The sequence below is a fragment of the Rhineura floridana genome, chromosome 6 (genome assembly GCF_030035675.1).
Source record: "Rhineura floridana isolate rRhiFlo1 chromosome 6, rRhiFlo1.hap2, whole genome shotgun sequence".
Classification (NCBI taxonomy): Eukaryota; Metazoa; Chordata; class Lepidosauria; order Squamata; family Rhineuridae; genus Rhineura; species Rhineura floridana.
The window spans coordinates 24,158,191-24,184,255 of record NC_084485.1 but is presented as its reverse complement, the minus strand read 5'-3'; positions in this window follow the sequence as shown (position 1 = coordinate 24,184,255).

Below are 26,065 nucleotides of genomic sequence, written 5' to 3'. Positions count from 1 at the left end.
ATGTGGCCAAGTTCTAATTGTTTTCTCCCTATCCTCCTCCCTTGCAGATACTGTTCACAGTTAAACACTGCAGTTGTACAATGCTTAGCACCTAGTTAAATTGAAATGTGTCTTACTGTGGTTCAGAGGGGGATCCTACTATCACAGTTGCTTCCCTACTGGGACTGGGGAAAATGTTGTGTGGCTTCTCCCTGTTCTGGTTCTCTCCCATTCTTTTTCCTTTGCAAAGAAACAGTGGACACCTAAACATTGCAGTTGCTGCCCATAACCTAGAAAAGGCAGGACATGCAAACTGAGAATCCTCTTAGGATATATCTGATCTTGAATATTGGAAGAATGCAGTGGAATGATAGCATGGTTTGGGTGCTAGCCCTTCTACTGGTTTGGGGCCTTTTGGAGGTGGCCCTAGTGGGGCTCACATTTCAGGTTAAAGATGGATGCTACGTCTACTGTTCTACTCTACCCAAGAAGGAATTGAGAGCCTCCATATACATATGTCCCAATTCAGATCCCATTCCAATGGTTCTGCCGCACTTCATGGCCTGAAGAGTGTAGCTTATTTTACTCTTTTCCCCCAATCAGATTTCTGGAAATGAACTATTATTATCCATAATTGCCTTGCAAAATGACCTGACCCATCCATTCTTGGGCTCCTGAGTTTTTAATAGACTATTTTCAGTGAATTGAGATTTAGAAAGCTGGAAATATTACCAAGCAGAAGACTGGGATATCCACACTGACAGCCAGTTAGGAAACCTTAAAAACGCTTCTTCTTTTTTGGCAGTCTTCAGCATACTGTGTCCCATTAAAAATATTAATACAGGGAAATGAGCTCAAAAAAAGAAAATGGTGATGTTATTTTTGATAGCAATGGATCTCTTCAGCAAAAGTGTCTTTACAAAGAAAGCACACTTTTTGTCTAGCCTTAAAAACTAATAGTGATCTTTAAATGCTAATGAAAGAATTTGGAACCGTGCTTCACTTTAATTAGAATATTGAAAAATCCAGATAAGTAGTATAAATTGGACTAGCTTCAGTGAGTAAAACAGAGCTGCTGTGAGACATAACTAGAGCTGTGTGCAAACGGCCTCTTGAAATTGGGGGTGGCATTTTACTGAAATTGGGGGGGTGGCATTTTACTAATGGCAGTAGCCAACATTCTTTGTCCCCCACCATAAAGGCTCTTGTGCTACTGGATGGGTGAGTTCTGATGTTGCACAACAGGTTGCACAATCTATTGTGCAACAAAGTTACCAGAAGCCTGACTACTCATTCTCTTGCGCAACAACATCCCACTGGTGCAAACAATTTTGTCACCAGAACAAGTATACCGACTTTAACTTAGCGCTACCTTGGATACTACCCAGAATTCCTGCAAGAGAGGAGAAATTCACCAACAATTTCTCAAGGGCAAGGTTTTTGAAGTTTTTTTGCTGCTACTGCAAGAGGTGGAAGAAGCAACTCTGTTGGCCCAGGATGAGTATAGCTTGGAGAGAGTCTTCAAAGCTGCCTAGAAGCCTACATTCAATCTGTGGTGCTCCACTCTTGAGCTAAGGTCATGGTCAGAGGGAACGTGGGGAATGGAGGACCAATCAGGAAACAGAACTTATTTGTGGGTCTAACCACTAATGATGAGGAGGCAGGGATGTAAATACAGGGCAGTGGCCAGCAGATTCAAGACGCAATATGCAGAGGTTTGGGGATGGTGTTCATTCTTGTTGCCGTTGTCATTCTGATCTCCTATTACACATCAATGAGGCTAAAGAGAGGCTGCAGCTCAGTGGTGGAGTGCATGCAGAAAGTCACAGGTTCAATCCACAGCCTCTCTCTTGGTAGGGTTGAGAAAGATCCATGTCTGAAACCTCGGAGAGCCACTGCCAATCCTTTAGCGACAATAATCAGTTAGACGGTTTAAGGCTAATCTTTTGGGGGCTGAGGGCAACACTGACCCATAGTCAATCTCTGGGAGCTGCATGTCAAGTGCCAAAGTGTAGGAGTGGGTGTGGCCTTTAAAAAAAAAGACACATTTGGGGGGTTGTCCTATTGTACTGTCTTGATAGGATGTAGCAGTGTGTTAGGATCCCTTCAGAGTCTCAAGTCCACTCAAATTTGCAGAGGAGGCTTGATGAGACTCTCACTCCTTTGTTAGAGGAGGTCCAAATCTCTACTCATCATGCATAAAAATACAAGGAGAACCTGCTGGATCGAGCCAGTGGCTCATCCTGTTCTCACAGTGGCCAACCAGATGCCCATGGGAAGCCCGCAGGCAGGACCTGAGCGCAAGAGCATTCCCCTCCCCTCCTGCAACTGATATTCAGAAGCATACTGGAGGCAGAGCATAGCCACTGTGGCTAGTAGCCTTTGATACCATTATCCTCCATGGAATTTCCTAATCCTCTTTGAAAGCCATCCAGGTTGGTGGTCATCACTGTCTCTTGTGGGAGCAACTTCTGTTGCTTAACAATGTGCTGTGTGAAGAAGTACTTTCCTTTGTCTGTCCTGAATCTCCCAGCATTCAGCTTCATTGGATGTCCACACGTTCTAGTGTTAAGAGAGAGGAAGAAAAGCTTTTCTCTATCCCCTTTCTCCAGGACATGCATAATTTTATACACTTCTGTCATGTCACCTCTTACTCGTTTTTTTCTCTAAACCAAAAAGTCCTAAATGCTGTAGGCTTTCCTCATAGGGGAGACATTCCTTCCCCCTGATCCTTTTGGCTGCCCGTTTCTGAACTTTTTCCAACTCTACAATATTGTTTTTGAGGTGAGGCAACCAGAACTGTACACAATATTCCAAATATGGTTGTACCATAGATTTGTATGATGGCATTATGATATTCGCATAATGCCCCTGCCCACCATTAGCATGTGCTAGTTCATGTAACAAGTACCTCCAAACAATCATTCTAAGTTGCAGTCTGAATACGCACAATTCTGCAGGCAGTCGTGTGGGAACCACTGAGTGACTGGACTGAGCAGTCACTGTTTCTATTGATTATTTATGCCCTGCCACTGCAAAGCATCCCCTCTGTCTCAGTATATTCAAAGTACTATTTTTCCTGATGGATTATTGATATTCCACCCAAAGCTGATTACAGAGCCGTAAATATATTTATATATCCATAGTACTTTTGACTTTTGATCTGAACTATCTGTTTTGAACAGTAGCCATATGCTCCCCAGTTATGGTCATTAGGACAAGATATATAGTTAATTATGCCCAAGCTACAGGCAAAAAAGCTTCCCAACCTCTTACAGAGAATATATCTTCCCCCATGTGAAGTAGGTGAGTGAGTCTCTTGCTTGCTCACCTAATTAATCCAAAGTGATCTCCTAGGCTAAGAGCAAGCCAAAGGTTCAACAATTATTGTTTCATTTTCCTCCACTTCTCTGTTTTAGTTCAACATTTGGAGTCAGTGTGTGTGTGTTAAAGAGAATCCACTGTTTCAAATGTTGGCCTCCCCATGATAAGTTTCTTTCCAGAAATGCAGATCTGATATTGTCCTTGGGGTCTCAGTCTGCACTCAACTGGGACCAGTTTTGGGACATGCAATATAGACAAACCTGCCAAAGGCATGTTGGTGCAGTCTCCAGTATGGATTCATTTCCAAAGTATGGGTCCTGAAAGATGTAAACTTAAACTTATGTGAGAGATTTCTATCCTACAGTAAGCTAATTATGTGCTTAGTATTGAAACTTAAAGCACAATTCACTCTTCCATAGGAGTTCTTTTGCCCCCAGAGGGGAATGCCATAGGTCTCAGTGAACTAATGGGTACAGTGGTATATAGTGAGCAAAGGGTTAACAGGAGATTGTCCACAACCACTGCGTCTTCCGTCACTCAGTGGGTGGGATTTATATATTGTGTGTGTGGGTCAGCCCTCTACCAGTTCAGTTCCATGTAAGCTGGCCTCAGAGCTAGTCCTGTTTATCACCTGTTTAATAAGGCAACTGTTCTGGTCTTCCACGGGAGTCTACTGTGGGGCATGGTCCATAAAATAGTGTCCAACTGTGTGAGAGATGCATGAGAGACCTACTTAAGAATATTACAGGTACATGGGCACTCATGGATCAGAGCATCTGCCCATTATGTAGAAGGGTGGGGGTTATGTTCATTCTCTGTAATGATCCTAGCCTCTCTGTCTCCTGTTTGGGATTAACAGGCTGATGCTTTTCCAGGGACCAACAGAGCATCCAAATTAGTGACTTGGCATATTCACTGTACACATGGAGGAGGGAGAAGGACTGCAACACTGCCTTTGCACCAATATTTTCACTCTCTGCTGGTCCACACCGGTGCTCCACACAAACAGAAATCACACAGTGATCAGGTTTCTCAGTTGTGTGGAGTCCTTACACATGTACATATAAATTTGTGCCTCATTTCAGGGGAAAGGCCATAGCTCAGTAACAGAGCATCTGCTTTGCATGCCGAAGATCCCAGATTCAGTCTCTGGCACCTCCAGGTAGGGATGGGAATGTTCACTGCCTGAAACCCTGCAAAGATGCTGCCAATCAGTGTAGGCAAACTGAGCTGGATGAACCAGTGACATGACTTGGTATAAGACAGCTTCCTGGGTTCAGTCTGTCTGCTCTGCATGGGAAGACAGGGGGCAGAGCGAGCAGTACTTGGTGGGGTGATGATGTCAGAGGTGGGTCAAATGGCATGATGCCGCTTGCCCTTCCATACCCAAAGGGAATACGCAGAGGACGACAGGAGGTCCCAAAGGGATTTCACCTTTCATGCTAAGCCAGCTGGGCAAGTTTGAGCAGCACCGTGGACATTCTTGATGGAGAGGAAATGTATAGAAGCCTAGAGCATGTTTCTCCAGAGCTTCATTGCCTATTTTCAGGGTCCAAATCCCAGACTATAAGCTTAGAACAGATGAAGTAAAAAAACCAAGGAAGACTCCTGAGCAGGTGCTGAGTGTGTTTCGCTCACTTCAGAGTGACTACAGAGAGTCTCTAAACAATAGAAAAGAAGGGGAAAGGATTATAGATCAGAGATTGGTCAAGTGACACCCATATAAGCTCTGGTACCTCCCTTTCCAGAAGTCAAAATGCTGCCTGCCTTCCCAGAGGACACCTGGTCACTCAGTTTTCTACCCAGGCAGTATCTGTGCAATTTAGGCAACCTTTCATGGAGGTACACACCACCCCCGCCCTCATGTCTTCACTCAGCATGTGAAAGGGTTCAGAGCTGCACCAGCTAATCCCACTCCCTGTCTCCACCATGCTGGGTGGCCATGCCCCCACCCATTCAGCCACAGTGAACACATCCTACATACCTACAGGTGTACATACATAGGACTCCTCCACATGAGTGGGAATCCTGGGTTACAGAAGGCCCAGCTTGCCATTTTGAGTTTGGCACTTTTAGTCATGCAAATTGGAAGCAGCAGAGGGAAATGATTGGCCTCATAGTTGCTGCTGTCACAACTGCCCTTAACAATGCATCAAGGGATTCTTTTCTTGAACTGGTGCCGTTTTTAGGACCGCTAAGCATAAGTGGGAGGGGGAACAATTCTTTCCCAAGTTGTTGACTACTTTCTCTGCTTTCTGATGATACTCCTCCTGCCCCCAGGGGGGAAGTGGTTCAGGATGAGACGGTGAACAGAGCTGCACACTCAAAGACGTCTGGAATATTATTGCAGAGGTAAGTGTACCCAGTGCAAAGCAACCAGCAGCAGAAAGTGACAAAACATGTAACAACAATCATACACAAAATGATCTTTCTGGGCAGCCAAAGGGTATAGTTTGAAGAATATAAGGAGCTATATTAATGCCCCCCCTTGTGTAGTCATCCTGCTGTCAGCTTTTCAGGTTTCAGGTATCAACATATGAGTTCCTAACAAACCAGCCAAGAAGGCAAAAGGAGGCAGATAAGAAAGAAAATTCGGAAAGTTTTCATGATGAGAGACTGTTGTTTGGATATTTACATTTGAGAACAATCCTAATGTGAAACTAGATTTTCTCACACATCCTCTAGAAATATTATATGTGATGAAACCCTAATGGGGGCAGTAATAAGCATAGGCTTATTACTAATGCTTAGTAGTCCTAATGCTAGCATTAGGCAGGCGATTTGGTATCACTTGTGCAGATTACACATATCCTTCATTCAGAGACATGATAAGTTGATTGATGAGTGCACACCTTTTGAGAGTGTTGAGAGGGTTTGAGGGTGTTGAAGAAGCTGAGAGCAATGTCATCAGCAGTCTAGACCAAGAGACTAGGCTCCTAGCAGGGTCACCCAAGGAGGAATGGTCAACGCTGAGACACCAGACTAAGATGCATCCAAACTCAGAGGAAGACAATGGTAAACCACCTCTGACCATGAAAACCCTATGAATAGACTATCAAAAATGCAACATGAGATAGCGTTGGAAGATGAGATGCCCAGGTCCGATGGCACTCATCAAGTTCCTGGGGAAGAACAATGGAAAAGTATGAGTAGTGCTGTGACTAATTACGCAGCTTGGGTCAAAGCCAAATGGAAGCCCAGAGGTTGATGCACACAGATGTGAAAGGAGAGTCCAGAGTTGTACAACATACACAATAGGAACATGGAATGTGAGGAGCATGAACCAGGGAAAGTTAGAAATTGTCAAGCAAGAAATGGAACACATCAACATTACAATACGTGGTGTGAGTGAATTAAAATGAACGGGAATGAGACATTTTCAACAGGCAACTACACAACATTTTATGCAGGAAATGATAAATTAAGACGAAATGGGGTTGCTTTAATAGTGAAAAGTGATGTAGCAAAAGCAATTAGGAGCTACAACGCAAGGTCTGAGTGAGTAATACCAATGAGATTTAATGGGAAACCTATTAACATAACATGAGAGCCAGTGTGGAGTCGTGGTTAGTGTTGGACTATGACCTGGGAGATCAGGCTTCGAATCCTCACATAGCCATGAAGCTCACTGGGTGACCTTGGGCAAGTCACTTCCTGTCAGCCTCAGCCATCAGTTTCCCCTCTAATGAAAACCCTATTCATAGGTCACCATAAGTCGGAATCGACTTGAAGGCAGTCCATTTCCATTTTTAGTAACATAACCATCATCCAAGTCTATGCTCCAATGCAAACACAGAAGATGAATTGGAGAGATTTACACAGAAATAAGGAATATATATATATATATTGTATTTTATGTATTTTAATTGTACTTTATGTATTTTAATTTATTTTTGTGATTTTAGTGTTTACAATTTTATCATGTACATGTTTGATTTTATTTTTGTAAACCGCCCTGAGTGCCCTATTATAGGGTAAAAGGGTGGGATAGAAAAATTTAAATTTATAAATAAATAAACTAGAGTAACTGGGATGCCTGCTACATCAGAAGTTGTCCATATAGGGCATTTTGATTATCAGCTTACCAAAACATGTTCTTTCACTTTTGTTTTATTGTTTCATTCTTACGTTGATGTCCAGTCTTTCTTTCACCATAGGACCCAAGGCAGCATAAGAACATAAGAACATAAGAACATAAGAAGAGCCTGCTGGATCAGGCCAGTGGCCCATCTAGTCCAGCATCCTGTTCTCACAGTGGCCAACCAGGTGCCCTTGGGAAGCCTGCAAGCAGGACCCGAGTGCAAGAACACTCTCCCCTCCTGAGGCTTCCGGCAACTGGTTTTCAGAAGCATGCTGCCTCTGACTAGGGTGGCAGAGCACAGCCATCACGGCTAGTAGCCATTGATAGCCCTGTCCTCCATGAATTTGTCTAATCTTCTTTTAAAGCCATCCAAGCTGGTGGCCATTACTGCATCTTGTGGGAGCAAATTCCATAGTTTAACGATGCGCTGAGTAAAGAAGTACTTCCTTTTGTCTGTCCTGAATCTTCCAACATTCAGCTTCTTTGAATCTCCACAAGTTCTAGTATTATGAGAGAGGGAGAAGAACTTTTCTCTATCCACTTTCTCAATGCCATGCATAATTTTATACACTTCTATCATGTCTCCTCTGACCCGCCTTTTCTCTAAACTAAAAAGCCCCAAATGCTGCAACCTTTCCTCGTAAGGGAGTCGCTCCATCCCCTTGATCATTCTGGTTGCCCTCTTCTGAACCTTTTCCAACTCTAGAATATCCTTTTTGAGATGAGGCAACCAGAACTGTACACAGTATTCCAAATGCATAGATTTATACAACGGCATTATGATATCGGCTGTTTTATTTTCAATACCTTTCCTAATTATTGCTAGCATGGAATTTGCCTTTTTCACAGCTGCCGCACACTGGGTCGACATTTTCATCGTGCTGTCCACTACAACCCCGAGGTCTCTCTCCTGGTCGGTCACCGCCAGTTCAGACCCCATGAGCGTATATGTGAAATTCAGATTTTTTGCTCCAATATGCATAATTTTACACTTGTTTATATTGAATTGCATTTGCCATTTTTCTGCCCATTCACTCAGTTTGGAGAGGTCTTTTTGGAGCTCTTCGCAATCCCTTTTTGTTTTAACAACCCTGAACAATTTAGTGTCATCAGCAAACTTGGCCACTTCACTGCTCACTCCTAATTCTAGGTCATTAATGAACAAGTTGAAAAGTACAGGTCCCAATACCGATCCTTGAGTGACTCCACTTTCTACAGCCCTCCATTGGGAGAACTGTCCGTTTATTCCTACTCTCTGCTTTCTGCTTCTTAACCAATTCCTTATCCACAAGAGGACCTCTCCTCTTATTCCATGACTGCTAAGCTTCCTCAGAAGCCTTTGGTGAGGTACCTTGTCAAACGCTTTTTGAAAGTCTAAGTACACTATGTCCACTGGATCACCTCTATCTATATGCTTGTTGACACTCTCAAAGAATTCTAATAGGTTACTGAGACAGGACTTTCCCTTGCAGAAGCCATGCTGGCTCTGCTTCAGCAAGGCTTGTTCTTCTATGTGCTTAGTTAATCTAGCTTTAATAATACTTTCTACCAGTTTTCCAGGGACAGAAGTTAAGCTAACTGGCCTGTAATTTCCGGGATCCCCTCTGGATCCCTTTTTGAAGATTGGCGTTACATTTGCCACTTTCCAGTCCTCAGGCACGGAGGAGGACCCGAGGGACAAGTTACATATTTTAGTTAGCAGATCAGCAATTTCACCTTTGAGTTCTTTGAGAACTCTCGGGTGGATGCCATCCGGGCCCGGTGATTTGTCAGTTTTTATATTGTCCATTAAGCTTAGAACTTCCTCTCTCGTTACCACTATTTGTCTTAGTTCCTCAGAATCCCTTCCTGCAAATGTTAGTTCAGGTTCAGGGATCTGCCCTATATCTTCCACTGTGAAGACAGATGCAAAGAATTCATTTAGCTTCTCTGCAATCTCCTTATCGTTCTTTAGTACACCTTTGACTCCCTTATCATCCAAGGGTCCAATTGTCTCCCTAGATGGTCTCCTGCTTTGAATGTATTTATAGAATTTTTTGTTGTTGGTTTTTATGTTCTTAGCAATGTGCTTCTCAAATTCTTTTTTAGCATCCCTTATTGTCTTCTTGCATTTCTTTGTGGTCTCCCACATGTGGTCTCCCATCCAGGAAATGACCAAACTGAGATGTGCTTAGCTTCAGCAAGGTGGTGGCTTCATGTGCCTTCAGACCATAGCCCTGGCTTTATGACTGTTGTTCTGCTGCTCTTGTCATCCTTCAGGATGCCCAAGAACTTAGCAAACTGTGAAATCCAGCACATAATCACTGCTCTGCTGTGTGCCTTCAACTCTCTGTAGCATCTGGTCATGCAGGTCCAGCAGGGCCCAGATTAACGTATACTAATCTTTAAGAAGGAAAGCAAAAGCAAAAGGAGATAGAAACACAGTCAGAACCCTAAATGCAATAATACAGTGACTAGTACATAGAGACAAAGAAAACTACTACAATTTGTATTGTACAGAAATAGAAGAGGACAACAAAAAAGGTAGAACAAGAGCCGTATTCCAAGAGATTAGAGAAATTAAAGGGAAATTCAAACCAAGGGTAGGGATGTTGAATAATCAACAGGGGAACACACTGACTGATCGAGATGAAATAAAAGGAAGATGGAAGCAACACACTGAAGAACTCTATAAAAGAGATGCAGGCATGGCAGATTCATTCACAGAGGAACCCCATGATGAAGAACCAGAAATTTTAGAATGTGAGGTGAAAACTGCTCTTGAAATACTTGGAAGAAACAAATCACCAGGAACAGATGGCATACCAATAGAGTTGCTACAAGTTACTGAGATGGAATCTGTCCAAATTTTGACAAAAATTGTCAACAAATATTGAAAATTAAACAATACCCTACAGACTGGAAGCGTTCAATATACATCCCAATTCCAAAGAAAGGGGATCCGAGGGAATGCAGTAATTATAGAACCATTGCCTTAATATCCCATGCAAGTTTATAACTGATGCTATTGGAGGTCACTGATTCATAGGGTTGCCATAAGTCAACATAACAACAACAACAAAGGATGGAGAACTTCATCAGATGTTATACTTACCACATGCATTATGGATAGAATGCCTCTCCCATATTACAGATGGAAATAGGTTTAGGGGTGATGTTCAAATGCATTTCCAAGTGTGTGAAGCTCTGCATCTTGTTTGCATGTGCAGTTATAGTGATTGTGCATGTAAATTGGTAACTGAAATATGCAAATTGTTATTTATGTTTGCAATTGCCTGATTGGGATGCACAGTAGTGGGAATTGTTCATTCAGATTAGGAATGCAATTACACACACATTTAATGAACATAATTGCATGGCTGAACTGTATGAAAATCAGTCCATTTAATTCATCTAATCAACGCTCTATGGACTGGTACAGGACTGCTCTGTTGTATAAGCTATACCGGCTTGTGCCTCTAGGATGCCTCTGAAGAATGAATTATGTCTTCAATAGTATAAACCATCAGTGCTTTCCAGATGTTCATTTAATTAACAGTTACTGAATACTATTGAAGAAATTCTTATCTACACAATTCTTTTTCTTTTAAATATAAACCCTACTCATTTAGGCAATGCAAAATATAGCTCTATTTGCATTACTTTCCAGAACTGACTGCAAAACGAAATTTCCATAATGTGTTATCACATTTAGGCAATTCCAATAATCTTCCCCTATTTCATTCCAATCTTTGTTTTTAAACATGGCGTTTAACGGCAGGAGAAAGAAGGCAGAGTGAACCAGGAGATGAAATCCAGGTTTGATCTGAGAACTGAGATAATGGGTGACACTGCATTGGAGAAAATATCATTTGCATGAATTATTTAAAGGCATGAGAGCTGTGTTGGGGTTGACCCCAACAAACCAATGGTTTCTTGGGAGGGATACCCTTTAAGGATGATTGGGTAGGTCTCTTCCAGATCTCTTGCCATTATTCCACATGCACACCTATAATTTTGCACCAATTCACTGGTTCTTAACACAGAATGACTCTTGTTAGAAAAGAGTGAATTACCCTATACGGGAGGTATGTGTGCCAAAACCAGAGATTCCAATGTACCGCACATACACATATCTCTCTGGTGGCTCCTGCGGTGGCCTGTTATGCATAACGTCAAAAGAGGAAGTGTGTTATCAGAAAAGGAGGCCACAATTGTGGCATGTGCGAAATTATATATACAGATGCAAATTTAGAAATAATGACTATTATGTAATAGAGGCAAATGAAAAATTTGATTTTCACATTTTTAATGTGAACCCACGTACTTCACACTTTGTGAAACAATATGCAAACCAAAGCACAGCTATCGTTCTAAATTCACTTTTCCCTGAATTTTGTGATACAGTTCTCCCACTCACCCCCCAAAAACATGAGTGCAAATGTGCACTTATTAGGTGGGAGTGTGCATCCAAATATGAATACAAGTGAAAATAACTTACAAAAATGCATTATATCAGGGGAAATGGAGGGGAAATGTCTATATCGGGAAAAGTGTACATTAAGAAGCTGATGAATTTTTGTGATAACTTTTTAATACAAACTGATGCAGAAATGTGGCAAATGAAAGATGAAATGTGGCAAATGAGAACCAAAGAGAAATTAGAGACATATTCATCCCTAGAAATACAACACATTTCACCATAGTAAGGAAGGCTGTGGTCAGGTGGATTGGCAACATCAAGGTTCCTCCTCCTCTCCATTCTTTATCTTTAAACTGGACTTGGAGCAGACAGTCCTTCATACAGAAGCTTGTCCTCTGTTATATAGGCCACCCTAGTGGTTCTATTGGTCTGAACAAAAATAAACACAACTGGGCCAGAAGTAATACAATAGCAACACATAACACTGAGTCAGTTAGAGGCTTCCCCCCCTCCCAAGAACAACAGTGGGAAAATGGAAGGCACATGAATGCCAGCAAGGAGGGGTATATGGGAGCTCAGGCTGGGGAAAACTCTGGCCTGAAATCCTGGAGAGCTGCTGACAGACACCGTAGGCAATGCAGAGCAGGATGGGCCAAAGGTAACTTCCTATGCTCCTGTCCATCCTCCCCTTCATCATCTGACAGTGTGGGATTAGACCTACAGAAGGTCACTGGAACATATGGCAGAAGGTCCCTGGCTCAATCCCAACATCTTCAGATAGGGCTGGGAGGCGGGGAAGGATCCACTGCCTGAAACTCTGGAGTTGCTGCTGCTAGCCAGTATAAACAAGATAGAGTGAGATGGATCAATGGTCTGACTCAGTATAAGGCAGCTTCCTACATTAGATTTCACTCATACCTAAGGTAGATGAGTCCTATCTTTGGAATACTCTCTCCAGACAGTCTTGCCATGTGCTGACTCTGCAATTTTATTTATTTATTTATTAAACTTTTATACCGCCCGACTAGCAATAGCTCTCTGGGCGGTGAACACAGGGAATACAATAAAATACACAATATAATACAGTAAGAACATATAAAATAAGAACAATCTAAAATCAGTACAACATATATGAAAATCAGGTTAGCTTAAATTAAAATGCTTTGGAAAAGAGGAAGATTTTAACCTGGCGCCGAAAGGATAACAATGTCGACGCCAGGCACGCCTCCTCGGGGAGACTGTTCCACAGTTCGGGGGCCATCACTGAGAAGGCCCTAGATCTTGTCACCACCCTCCGGGCTTCTCTATGAGTCGGAACCTGGAGGAGGGCCTTCGTAGCAGAACGTAATGTACGGGCCGGTTTGTATCGGGAGAGGCGTTCCAACAGGTATCGTGGTCCCGTGCCATATAAGGCTTTATAGGTTAATACCAACACTTTGAATCTGGCCCAGAAGCATATTGGAAGCCAGTGCAAGCGAGCCAGAACAGGTGTTATGTGCTCGGACCGCTTGGTCCTTGTTAACAATCTGGCAGCCGCATTTTGCACTAGCTGTAGCTTCCGAACTGTCTTCAAAGGCAGCCCTACGTAGAGCGCATTGCAGTAATCCAAACGCGAGGTTACCAGAGCATGTACAACTGATGTGAGGTCCTCCTTACTCAGATAGGGACGTAGCTGGGCTACCAACCGAAGTTGGTAGAACGCATTCCGTGCCACCGAGGCTACTTGAGCCTCAAGTGAAAGGGAAGAGTCTAGGACAACTCCCAAGCTACGAACCCGCTCCTTTAGGGGGAGTGTAACCCCATCCAGTATAGGGTATGAATCCACCATCCGATCAGAGAAACCATCCACCAACAGCATCTCAGTCTTGTCAGGATTGAGCCTCAGTTTGTTAGCTCTCATCCAGTCCATTGTCGCGGCCAGGCAACGGTTCAGCACATCAACAGCCTCACCTGAAGAAGATGAAAAGGAGAAGTAGAGCTGTGTGTCATCAGCATACTGATGACAACGCACTCCAAAACTCCTGATGACCACACCCAATGGCTTCATGTAGATGTTAAAAAGCATGGGAGACAGAACTGACCCCTGCGGAACTCCACATTGGAGAGCCCACAGTGTCGAGCAATGTTCCCCAAGCACTACCTTCTGGAGACAGCCCGCCGAGTAGGAGCAGAACCACTGCCAAGCAGTGCCTCCAACTCCCAACTCTGCGAGCCTCCCCAGAAGGATACCATGGTCGATGGTATCGAAAGCCGCTGAGAGATCAAGGAGAATCAACAGAGTTACACTCCCTCTGTCCCTCTCCCGACATAGGTCATCATACAGGGCGACCAAGGCCGTCTCAGTGCCAAAACCAGGCCTAAAACCCGATTGAAATGGATCTAGATAATCAGTTTCATCCAATAGCGCCTGGAGCTGGCCAGCAACCACTTGTTCCAAGATCTTGCCCAGGAATGGAACATTTGCTACTGGTCTGTAGCTGTTGAAATTTTCTGGGTCCAAGGAAGGTTTTTTCAGAAGTGGTCTCACCACCGCCTCTTTCAGACGGCCAGAGACCACTCCCTCTCATAAAGAGGCGTTTATCACTTCTTTGGCCCAGCCAATTGTTCCATCCCTGCTAGTTTTTATTAGCCAAGAGGGGCACGGATCCAGTACCGAAGTGGTTCCACGTACCTGTCCAAGCACCTTGTCCACGTCGTCGAGCTGAACCAACTGGAACTCATCCAATAAAACATGACAAGACAATAAAACATGACATGCAATCCCTTTGGGTTAGATGAAGACCTTTATTTGATATGTTACCATGTAATCAAATATTTAACACTGGCTTTGTTGTTGTCTTGTTTGTTTATTTATTTATTTCTGCTGTGTGTTTGGTTTTTTAAAAAATGAGCACTGGGCAAAGGGAAAGCCCCTTTCCTTTCCTTTCCTTTCTGAAAGGAAAACATGATTAACAATATCATCATTTTGGGGGGGTTCCCCCACATTTTCATTCTACAGCAGACACTTGTCAGCTCCCTTCCAAAAGCAGACCTAGGCTGACCATACTTAGCTCCAAGCCAAACAGCTGTTAGTCGGGTTTTTAGAACACTAATAGTTGATTCCTTCTGCACATGCAGTGCACTATCATAGATTCCAATGTTAATTTTCTTAAATTAATGAAAAATCAGCAATTCTTTTTTTAATATTTAAACTGTGGAAGATGAAGGTCAGAGTATGGGGTAAAGTCAGTAATAGGATTACAGGTACTCTAGGAACATGTATGATTTTTAATGGATTACAACAAATGATGAGACAACTTGCAGAAAAAAGTCCACCACGCTTCTTAATTTTTTTACTCCCATTTTTCACTTTAACCTGAGTATTCTCTCTGGGATTTTTGTGTCTCATCTTGGAAACTTAGGGGTTTGTTAAGCAAGCATTTCTGAATTCAGGACTATCAGGTTTGTAATATTTTGTTTGGAAATGAGCTTATGGGAAGCAGCAGAATGGCATGGGGTTATTTTCAATTTAACATGGTGGAATGTGAAAAATCCATACTGGCTATAGTATACAGCCACTATGGTGGCTGTATAATAAGCTAGCTGCCCATAATGATGGCTGCTTCCTGACTCAGTTCTCCCACTGTGCATGTGCAACCTTGTTAAAGTGATATGCACCAGTGGCTTACACATAGGCTCTGTTCAGACCTTCAGCTAAACACATGGCAGCAGCGGGCACACTCCCAATTCCCACATACACCTGTGTTCACTGAACATATGCAAAGTGTTACTACCTTTCTTATTTAAAGCTTGCAGCACCATTCATTCTTCACATCCAAAAAGGTTTGCTGCTAGAGTGTGAAACAGTAATAATTGCCCACTTCAGATGAATCCACCTGTGTTTCTGCATGAGTCACTATTCTGATCCTGCCTCCTGATTAGAAGCAAGCCAAAAGCAGTGATACCATGCAGAAACACAACAAACAGACTCCTCATTGAGTGGGTAATTGTGTAGAGTCTTTGTTCAAGAGTGACTAGATACCCTGGTCATCACAACCCTGTCCAACCAGCATGGAGTCTGACTGAAGTGAAGTAGGATCAGAGAAGGCAATCAGGTAGCTACCTTTTATTATCATTGCAACCTGGAATTGTTTCATTCATTTCTTTCTCAAGTAGTTATTTCATGGCCTTGCCGCACTGTGGAATTTACTGGCTTTAAAAATAAGCATCCAGGTGGCAGAAATAGGGTTGCCAATTATTTTTATTGGTCCTTCTCCTGTGCCTTCAACAGCAACCTAACATGCAGGAATTAAGCAGGTGGAGCTTTGCCCAAGGACATGCTAGCTTCCCAGATATAGAGAATGGTTTACATGATGAGATCCCCACCACCATTTCCATATGAAGACTCAAGTGGTATAGTCCCAAGTGGACTATGCCACATTATTCTTCTGAATGAAGTATAAGATGAATGGCAAGAGAAGCTTGGGTTCTAGCAACTGGACTCCATTAAGTTCCACCCTGAATCTGCCCAAGGAGCGACACTCAAAGATCAATTGCATGATAAATTCACTGATTAAACCAGAGTTACCTCCCTGCAAGCGAGTTAGTTATCTCAGACTAATTTTAAAATCATTCTTCTGTCCCCTAGGCTTTTCAGCTAGAATTAAACAGAGAACCACTGACGGAGTTCCATCAGTTGTTTTCTTTTTTAAAACAAAACTGCTGTTGCTGTAAATCAGAAAAGTGTAATGGCCTCACTTCCAAGTGTCAAAGTCTGATGTTTGCCAGCTATGAGGAGGAAGCACAATTTAATTGCTAGTGCAGGAGATCAACAAACTCTATTGATTTCTTGGAAGCCTGTTGTGCTGATAAGTAATCCTTTTAAGAAGCTAATACTATGAAGATGGTCTCATATGCGGTCTGCTCACCAAGCCATTGGGAAGAGGTATTTTGAGGCATGCATGGAGTTGAAGTCAGAAATGAGGAAATTCACACAAGTGTGAAAAGGCACATCCTCACTACTTTGGAAAACAAGAGTAGAGGCCACAAATTTTAGCTCGCCTTGGTAGCCAGCCAAAATTTATGATGGCCGGGGCTCTGCCCCTCCCATAAATCAGAGTTAGGTTGTGTTCCTGAGATCATATTGAACTTTGGAAGTGAAGTCAAGGATGCCAACCCCCTGCCCACCTCCCCAGCTTCAAGCATGAAAGAAATGGAGTTCAGCCATGTTGTCCTATGTTTCTCAGCTGCTCCAGAGTGACTGTCATTGATTATGTAGCCAAAATGGCCCCACCCAAGCACAAAAGGTTTGCAGAAGTACAAAAAAATTCTGGCAAAAAATAATAATCCTGGAGGGTTATTAGAGAAACTGAGCATTGAACATGCTCAGTGGGCACAGAATGCTGACTGACCATTGGAGAGAGAGAAAAACTGAAAAACAGTGAGAGGGGATATGGAATAAAGCAGATGGGATTCTGATCACTGCAACATTTTGTTGTAAAAACAACTTTTCATGACAAACAGCCATTGTTAGATCTTTAATCACACAGATGTAATGAAGGTGAATGAGAAATTTGTTTTGCTGGACTTTTTTTAAACTTTTTTTAAAATAGCAGGAAATATCTGATCTAGTGTTGGAAAGGAAAATGTGAAAAACTGGTTAAATATATAAGGAAATGGTTTTTTTAAAAAAAAAATAGAGCAATGATATGGGGGTGAAAGATAGCTTTGCACGGTGAGATTTGTTGCTATATATATTTTAAAAAGACAAATGGACATAAAACACTTACCTCCCTACAGCTTACACCACTGTTGTGAACACCGAGTAGTTAGCTTTGGAATCAGGAGGTGGAGGCTCAATGGGGAAGATTCGGCAACCTGGGATGAAGACTTGCCACCCCATGGCAAGAGGTGCATAAGGAGGAAGTGGCATTATCATGTATTATGTTTCATATTTTATATTGTCTTATTTTGTTGTAACAACCATGCGACCATTTTGGATGAATAAATATGGCAGTTTGTGGGGTGGGGGTAGGGATGGAAGGATCTGTCAATGTTGGTTCTCTTAGTTTCTCGTTTTTCCAGTCTTAAATTCAGTTCAGTATTAATCCAGTATTAAATTCAATTCACATTTCTGCAGCAATTTGCAATTTTTTTAAAAAATCCTCATGAAAATTCTTCAGCATTTCCATGTATATTTCTCCTAATAAGGACATTTTAGATCCAATTTTGACTCATGCACATTTTTGCAAGTAATTTCTCCTAATATAATGGATTTTGTATGTTATTTTCACTAAATATTCATATTTATGCACATTTTCCCTTAAAATGTGCATGTTTGTAAACAGTCGGAGAACTGCATCACAAAATTAGGATAAGTGCACATTTCAGTGGGTGGCTGAGTTTCGGTTCTCATGTTATTTTGGAAAGTATGGATTTGACAAATTCAGCTTTAAATGCAAACTGAATCAAATTTCTCCTCCGTTCCTAAGTGGGAGCCTTGAATGTCTACCATTCAGAAAGCAGCCTTCCAAGAAATGTGAAGACCAGCCCTTTACATGTTTATTTGAAATCTGCCCCATTGGGTTAAATGACATTTACCCCGTGCCTAGGGTTTCAGTCATAATTGCTGATAAGGGAGAGGAATATAGGAAGCTGCCTTATACTGAGTCAGATCATTGGTCCATCTAGCTAAGTACTGTATACACTGGCTGGTAGCCGCTCTCTGGGGTTTCAGACAGGGGTCTCTACCTGGAGCTGCTAGGGTTTGAACTTGGGACCAAATGCTCTACCACTGAGCTGTGGCCCTTCTCAGATAAATGGATGGTTTCTTGACGGCAAGTATAGTAAGCATATGAAATCTATTCTTAACTAACTCAGGAAAAGTATTGCAATAATCAATGCTATTTTAGATAACCCATTAGCATTCTCTAATCTGCCCACATAATCTGGAGGGCACCAAGCTGGAGAAGGCTGGAATGCCCTGTAAATCAAGTGCGGGGAATGCATGGCCCTCCAGATGTTGGTGGACTCCAAGTCCCATCAGCCTCAGCCAGCATGACCAATGGTCAGGGATGATGGGAGTGATAGGAGTTGTAGTCCAACAACATTTGAAAGGCCACGGGTTCTCCATTCTTGTTGTAAGCAATCCTGGCATTGCTCAACTTGTTGAACTAGAAGAAGCCCATGCCTACATTGTTCTATAGTCTCTCTACCTTTCAGCTCTTGTTGGCCTCAGAAGGCATGCCTAAGTGAAGGAATGGAGTCTCCAGTTCTGAGACCCAGCCTCTTTCCCCAAAAGTCAAATCCCTTTCATAAGTCATTTCCTATTTGCTTATCACATTTGTAGGCAATAACTCCTTTCGGATTCACAGCAGTGATAAGGTTGCCATTAATTGGAATTGCCTGCTTCCCATTTCCAATCACCCTTTAAAGTCCTTACAGATAAACATCGATCTCTTCCCAAAACATATTTGCATTGCTGCTGTTTGTCACAGAGAATTTCACCGGTAGCAAAGTCTGTGTACACTTTTTGCATTTTCATGACAGTCTCCAGTTCCTTCTCCAACAGCATGTATCACTGATCCACTATTACAAACTAAGTTGATTCATCCACAGATATTCAGCTTTATATAAATAGTATCTTGGGCCTTTTTTCCGGGGGTGGGGGAGAGTGAACTACCCTTCACCTTAGGAAAGAAACAGATTCCCTTCATTGTACTATGCTTAGTATAATAGGCATATATTCCATCATTTGGCAGTTCTGAAGTGAAGGAAACAAACCTAAGGGGAGGTATCTAATGTAGCATTAAATCAGAGTCCCATCAGTGCAAGGATTACAGCTAGCACAATGGGACTTCCCCATTCTCCTCCCCATATGCCCCTAAATCTCTTCTAGGGGTTCTCCCAACCCTCCGGAGCAGATTTGGGGAGGGTGTGGGGTGCCTGCAGGGGGAGGAGAGGGGGCAAGTCCCGTTGCACTACTGGTAATCCTTGGACTAATGGGAAGAGTTAGTTGAATAGTGCCTAAAATTGCTATTATCCTTTAAAATGCCAAGGGGAGTCTCACCCACCATCCCAAGTCTAATTGCCGTGTAGAGGGGAGGAAGGGATTTTCATCAGGTTTATGGCTGGTGAGGGAAGGGTTGAAGCATCCCTTCCCTGTGAGTTGTCCAATGAAAATCACTCCCCACTATGCATATTATTAAAAGAAAAAAAACTCTATGCTTTTAAATGATACATCTACATGTACTTTGGGCTTCATCTGCCACATTTCTAGGGGCTTATAAAAGTACTTTTGAAAGAAAGAAAGAAAGAAAGAAAGAAAGAAAGAAAGAAAGAAAGAAAGAAAGAAAGAAAGAAAGAAAGAAAGAAAGAAAGAAAGAAAGAAAGAAAGAAAAAGAAAGAAAGAAAGAAAGAAAGAAAGAAAGAAAGAAAGAAAAAGAAAGAAAGAAAGAAAGAAAGAAAGAAAGAAAGAAAGAAAGAAAGTTCTCCTTTCCCTCCCTCCACTCCCAAACCAATACACATTATTTCATGCTGCCCCTTCTTCCCACCATCCCCTTTCATTTTGTTTGGGGTTTTCCCACACCTCTACTAAAAATAGATCTGGTGAACCCTCGAACCAAGGAAAAAGAGATAAAAGCCCTAGGGTCAATTTAGAATAAAAAGGCAGCAGGGGCAAGTGTTTCCCAGAGACGGCAAAAAGAAGGGAGAAAAATGTAGTAAAATGAGTCATCTAAACAAAGCACAAATGTGCAGAAAAATCACCTAAAATGATGAGCACTTTTCAACACCTGAGGAAATGAATCTGAGATGTGGGCAGTAATTTTGGCTCAGTCTTAGGAGCCAAATTAGGGATGAGATTCAACGTACCATGAGCGGGCAACCACTCAAACGGACTTCTTTTTTTTATCTCCTTTCCCCTACAGTCCACATGCCTGGAAAATCTGCTCTGAAGGGCTGGGGGACCCTCTGGAACAGAATTTGGGGAGGGGAATGGTGTGGCTAGAGCTGGGGGGGATAGAAACCAGAAGTCCCATTGCCCAAGCAGATTTCCATTCTGCAAGTGAGTAGATGGCATTGGATGTCATCTAAGTTCACAAGTGGGGTGGAGGGAATTACCTATGAGATTCTACATATAATGGGGTAATAAAAGGAATCTAAAAGCAAAGCAAAACTCAAGACAAAAATAGTATGAGGGAGAACTTTGCTCAACTCTGAAAAGTTTTGCAGGCTGATATTTTTATTCTCCTCATCACTGCTATTATGCAGGGTGAATGAACCTTAACCCTGAAGCTGTGCTCAGCATAACTCAAGAGGCCATCACATTAATGTCAATAAGAGTTATTCACACCCATCAACAGGAGAGCAGCTTTTCTCCCAAGTTCTTTTCAGGCACACGGAAATCTTAACATATTCCTTAATGCCATGATTTAATGACAATTCTTATTTTTGTCAACTGGACTTGGGGAACATCAGACACCCATAAAGTCCCCAGGATTGTTTACAATTGGGAAACAAATCATGTGGGCATTTGTGTGATTCAGTTTGTTTGTGACCAAGTACAATGCTTTAGCCATGCTATAAGGGGAATTATTAAGCATTGTGAAACCAGTGAAAATAAGGAAGAAGAGGAGTTGAAGATGACAATGACCTTTACATTAATTTTGTCCTGGGTGGATGCATTTTCTATGCATGCATGTATACACATGGTGGGGCAGGCTGTGGGTCTCTAATGGCTTTGCATAGTTTGCCTGAAATGGGCTCTAGAAGAAAGTTACAAACCAATGGCACATCAGTCAATGTGATCTGAGACAAAGGGACCTCTATGCAACATAATATTGGGGAGCATTTGCACATTCTTCATCTGTCAAGTGTTCACCTCTGCAAGTATTTGTGTACCACTAGATAAAGAGGGGAAGGTGGATGGGAAGGCACAGATGAACACAGTCATATAAACTCTCATTTCCCACCCATATTCAGGGGTGTAGTCATCCAAGGATGCAAGGGGCCGTAGACCTGTTACTTTTTGGGGAGCAGGTTCCCAGCCAGGTCCCTGTGTATGAGCCAAAGCCAATTAGCATGAAAAGGGAGCATGTTAGCCACTGAGTCCTCTCATGCTGATTGGAGCAAATCAGAATGAAAGGAGATGAGCCAGCCACTCAGAAGACTCTTCTCAGTAGCTAACACACAACCTCTCCTTTCATGCTGATTGGCTCATGAGATAACAGGGAGAGCAAGAGAGGGAAAGTGGAAACGGGGCTGTGGCTGTGAGGGGTGTGTGGTATGACTATCATAAAAAGACCCTGCACTTCTGAATTTGCCGCTACACTACAGTCCATGTTTGTAAATCTTTTGCAGTATACTTTGCATTCTTCCCACCTACCCACCCCCATCCAGACTGGATCTACATATTTTCAATTTGCCTTCCCACTCTGGAACAAAGATGTGAGATATATAATGAAATTAAGGCTTTGTAACAGGTAGGGATGGGGGAGAAATTCAATTCAGATTGCACTTAAATATGAAATATTCATGGAGGATAAGGCTATCAGTGGCTACTAGCCATGGTACCTGTGCTCTGCTGGTCTCAGGTCCTGCTTGCAGGCTTCCCAAGGGCACCTGGTTGGCCACTGTGAGAATAGGATGCTGGACTAGATGGGCCACTGGCCTGATCCAGCAGGTTCTTCTTACGTTCTTATAGGTATCTGATTACACTTTCTGAAAGAATACAGGGATGGAAAACAGCTATTTTTCAAAATTATTCACATTTCTCTGAATTTTGCAAAGCAGTTTTCTGGCCAAGCAATGTGTATAAAAATGCATATATTTGCAAAAAATAATATACAGCATTTTAAAGAAAAAAAATTGCAAGCCAATGTTCAAATGTAAAGAACTGAATTTAAGAAAGTGACAGAATCTGAAACTAACAGATTCACTCACCTCTAGTAACAAGCAGTGAGCAAGAATAGCAGGCACTCAGTCTGAATGGGGATGGATGGGAATGCTTCCCTCTATCTTTGTTTAGGGAAAATTCACCCTGGCTCTTAACACTGGATCGAGGAGATCATTGACCTGTGCCTACCATAGCCTGTGTGCTAAATGCATGAGGAGGATGGATCTGTTGGCTCTTCACCACAACCGATGGCAAATATTCAGTGGTGTAAAGCCTAGAGACCACAAGAATATCTCCCTTCCCAAATTTCCTCAAACCTGCTGACAATAGCGATTAGGTTTGAAAGCCATCCCTTCACCAAGCAGCTGCCATGCAGTGCTCATCGGGGTCTTAACTTACATGATCGATGCCCATAGTTCTTGCCATAGAGACCAATGCCAATTATCCAAATTTCAAAATTCTATGAAGCAAGTGAGAAAAGATGTGCCCTACTCAGTGACTGGCTAATCCCATATGCTGATCCCATCTATTAGAGGGATGGGTGGCTTGCCATGATTCCTGCTTTATAAAGACTACTGCCAGCTCCAGTGATATGCTGAGCACCATCACATGGTGAAACATAGGTAGCCATTGGTCCATCTAGCTCAGTAATGTCTACTAGGGCTGTGCACAGACCCCACTCTCCATCCTGTGCTTCCAATCTGGAGGGGGGGCATCAGGCCAACCCACCCTGGGTCAACCCAGGGGCCACCCACCCCGGCTCAGAGCTACTCCTCAATACATTTAGGGGGTTGGATCTTGTTTAATTAGAGTTCAAAAACCCTAATCAAACCTATAGTGGGGAAAGTGAGGGGGAAGGAAACATTGCATCTCCTCCCCCCTCCCCGACCAAGAGTGGGGTCAATTTATCTTTCACGATGCTGTTTTGCAAAGGGCTTTCCTGCCTCTCATAGAGGGAGCAATCTTGGGCAATGCTGTTTTGCAAAGGGAATCCCTTTGCAAAACAGCATCCCCCAGGATTGTTCCCCCAGCTCTGGGGCAGAGGGAGCAACCCCGTACAATGCTGTTTGTATCACAGCAAAACAGCACCCACACCTCCAGAGAATCGCTGCCTCTGTTCATCAGGTAGGAAGGAGAGCCAGGGCTGCCTGGGCTTTCTAGCTGATTCCCCACCTCCGGAGAGCCCTGGATCGCTCTGGGTCACCATAACCAACCTGTAACTATCTGTGGCTGCCAGAACCCAACTTGGCCCCAAAATGTCCGAATGGACCAGATTTGCCTCAGGCTTCAGCTGATTCCAGTGCACAGCCCTTCTGTCTATGCTTCCTGGCAGTGGCTCTTCAGGGTTTTTGACAGGATAATTTCCCAGCTGTACCTGGAGATGCCAAGGATTGAACCTGGGACCTTCTGCATGCAAAGCAGATGCTTTGTCACTGAGCCATGGCAACCTCCAAATTCATCCCCATCTCCAGTGCACAGTGCTCCAGTGCTCCCTCCAGCTGAAAGCATGGCTTTTGCTCTTATGCCTTACAATCAGGGAACATTTATTTCTGGGCTGCTTCACACCTGACCATGGCTTCAACATCCAATTCATTCCCTGTCGGAAAGAAGATAGTAAGTGCAAACAGCTGATTCAGACAGGTTTCCGTTTCAGACAGCTGACCTATCCAAACACACCACTTGACAGATTCTGCTGTCACCTTTGAACCAGGAAAACAGATAGCAGTAAAAGAGAGCTCTCATAATTCCTTGCCTGTACAGCACAAACGCACATTGTCCAACTTATTATCCTGGAAAATAGAAGATAATAGCCTAGGTAGCTGATTCTGACAGGTAGCAATTTCAATTCAGAATGCTAGACTATCAGAAATGCTACCTATCAGATTCTCCTGTGCTTGACAAGTAAAGCAAATAACAGATCACATGGCATCTATACTAGAGAAGTTGCTGAGTTTCATATTTTAATTTGAACAGCCCATGATGTTCACCTCAAATACAAAAAGAACATTATGTACCCAAAGGTTCTTCTCTAGCTTGGATTTTAATATGTGATGGAGAAGAAACTGTCCTACATTTCCAAATGTTCCCAGCACCTGACTCACAGTGTAACCCCGACACAAGTTTTAATATGCTTTTATATGTATCCAAAGTTCTTTGTTCAGAGTCTCTGAAGGGACTCACAACAAAGGAGTGACACAGAGGCAAAGAGCATGTTATTCTCAAACATCAAACAATAACAATATTCTGCCTTAATCATATATGGATTTTACATATATGACACAATAAACAGAGTGTTGTCCTTTTAAAGTTCTGTCTTTCAGGCTGTTGTCATAAAACCTCTTTACTTGACTCACTCTTAGTACCAGTTGTTCTCTTGTTAAGTTTGGTCCTCCTGGCCACAAAGAGGAAACTGGTCTCTATTCACTCACCTCTTTTCCAAGCAATTTTCTTAAAATGGCCACCAGTGCCAATAGCTCCAAAATGAAAGGGAAACTTACAGGTCCTTTATAACACAAAAGAACATGAACATACAAGGAACATATCATTTGGAGAAACCTTTTATTTTTTTGAAGGACACTTCAAGGCTAGAGCTGTGCACAAGCTTCAGGGAAGGCACTCACGAAGGAGCAGCAACCGACACCCCACAGGATGGAATCCTCCACTTATCAGCTAGTAAGTGAAGGATTCCATCCAGCAGGGTGCTATTTTGGGTCAGGGCATCAAGCAAAGGGGTGGGCAGGAAAGAAGGACCAAGGGGAAGGCACACACCCCACATCCAAAGTCATCCTGCCTCCTATCTTCTCCTGGGAAGATGCAGCCAACAGTCAGGTAGGTCTCAACATTTTTGGCATTTTCTCCACCTTTTGCCTGCCTCTCCGTCTTGCCTCCGGACCCACCCCCTGACAGCCCCAGATTGATCAGGCCACCCAATCTGCAGCAATCTAGGGCTGTCACAGCCCAACTCAAGCAATGCCTAGATCCTCCCCCCCAGTCAGCTCAATTCAGTTTGGCACCTGGGTGAGAATGATGCACAGCCTTACTCAATACCAACCTGTTCCTGGGTGTTTCAAGATGTTAGAGAAAGGAAGTAACCAGACACTCCTTTTGTGTAACCACCAGTTCCTAACTGAATGGAGGAAAGTAATCTCCCCTTCTTACTCTACTCACTGCCTGTAATGGTGGCTGCTCCATGCTTCTACTGAGCATGCACCTCCCTCCAGAATTCTTAAAGTAACAGTTACTACAGTGGGTTATATTAGCAGTAGGGATGGGCTAGAAAATCTATTTAGTTCGCATCTGAAGCTGAATTTACCAAATTAGCACTTTCCAAAACAACACGAGAATCAAAACACAGCCATCCTTTGAAATTCGCACTTAATTGAATTTTGCGATACAGGTCGCTAAC